The sequence below is a fragment of the Epinephelus moara genome, chromosome 9 (genome assembly GCF_006386435.1).
Source record: "Epinephelus moara isolate mb chromosome 9, YSFRI_EMoa_1.0, whole genome shotgun sequence".
Taxonomy (NCBI): domain Eukaryota; kingdom Metazoa; phylum Chordata; class Actinopteri; order Perciformes; family Serranidae; genus Epinephelus; species Epinephelus moara.
In genome coordinates this window covers 33,889,143-33,891,013 of record NC_065514.1, presented here as the reverse complement: position 1 = coordinate 33,891,013, position 1,871 = coordinate 33,889,143, and positions in this window count along the sequence as shown.

Sequence of the window (1,871 nt, the reverse complement as noted above, 5' to 3'; positions counted from 1 at the left end):
TGTTTTGTTTGAATTCACATAAAGGGACCCACATACAACAGCACAAGGGCAGAGTTATATATATTTTAGTGCAGACAGTTTCATGCTATTCCACCAATCGACAGTTGGCATGAAACAAGGAAAAGTGCCAGAAAAGGCAAACAAGTTGAGCTAGCACACATTTGCAGGTTGCAAAATATATCTTTTTTTTAATCTGCTTTTGAAATATCTATGAGAAAATGCATTTATGTTAATCTTCAAGCATAGACACAATATGTTTTGGTGAGAAACATCAAATGCAAACATAAATGTAAAACTCCACAGGATACCTTTAAGGTCCCAACAGCAAATAAAGTGAATAAAGTCACACTTTGATTTGGGCTTAGAAAAAGGTGCAGTCATTAATGTGATGGTGAGAGCTGTGATAGCTCCAGTAGAAATTTAACCTCAATGTTCCATAGAGGTGGGCATCAAACTTGATTCTGCTGGGTTCACAGTCAAAGCAGTGAAGCGGTCCATCACCCTCTTTCTATGTGATTCTTCCTGATTTCTGAGAGCCAGAGCCTGAACAGATCCTCCTAGTTTCAACGCTGAACATACACATCAATGCACTATGTTATTTTTCTCCCATCAGTTATTGCTTCGTCTGCTGTTTAATGCCAGTAGAGTACCATAGGACTGCTCAAACTAGAAGAAGCATTGATTTAAGTGAAGCAGTTATTTAGCAGCATGTTGACCAACTAGTAAAAATGATGGGCCATCAGGTGATGTTAAATGATAATTGCTTCCTGCAGCCTCGTCTTTTAAATACCCTTTTTAATCATCTGGCATCATATTTGACCACTGGAAGCACTGTTGAGCTTGAGGCCAAAGTACTGGAAACAGCTTCAAGAATCCAGGGTTAGGGGACCCTAACCCCTAACTCTATACTGTTACATGTCCACAACATTTAAAAGTCTACTTCATCACAATTCTGGGCAGCAGTAGCTCAGTCCATAGGGACTTGGGTTGGGAATCGGAGGATCACCATTTCAAGTCCCCGTCCAGACCAAATATGGAGCGTGGACTGGTAGCTGGAGAGGTGACAGTTCACCTCCTGGACACTGCAGAGGTGCCCCTGAGCAAGGCACCAACCCCCCCCAACCACTCATGGGCACCCCCCTCACTCTGCCATCTCTCCATTTAGTGCATGTATAGGTCCTGTTTGTGCAGGTGTGTATTTCGGGCCTGTGGACACCTGCGAGGGAAATCTCAAATGACTTTAAACATCAAAGTGTGCTTACAGATCTTGGGGAGTACTACTGAATATGTAAAAGTTGTATAATGCCTTTTCTGTCTTAAGTCTGACAAATGTTCTCACGTGATGTTACTTGAGTCAACATCGAATTGAAATTGAAAACAAACTGGAGGAGTTAGGAAGAAATAAGCCTCCCAGACTGGTGCCAGGTTTTAATAAGAGAGAAGTACTCTTTGAACATGACATCCACATGTGATAGTGTAGAACAGGTCAAAAACATGGCCACTGCTACTCAAACAACTTCCACCCTTCTGATTTCAGGCTTTCTGCCAGACGTTAAACCTGCTGCAGGGATTCACTCCCATTCAGACATAAGAGCATCAGTGAAGTCTAGGGCTGTACCTGACTCAGAATTTTGTCAGTCAAATCCAATTTGGCTGTTCAATAGGAATATTCGACTATACATTCCTTTTATATATATATGTGTGTGTGTGTGTGTGTNCAGGGATTCACTCCCATTCAGACATAAGAGCATCAGTGAAGTCTAGGGCTGTACCTGACTCAGAATTTTGTCAGTCAAATCCAATTTGGCTGTTCAATAGGAATATTCGACTATACATTCCTTTTATATATATATGTGTGTGTGTGTGTGTGT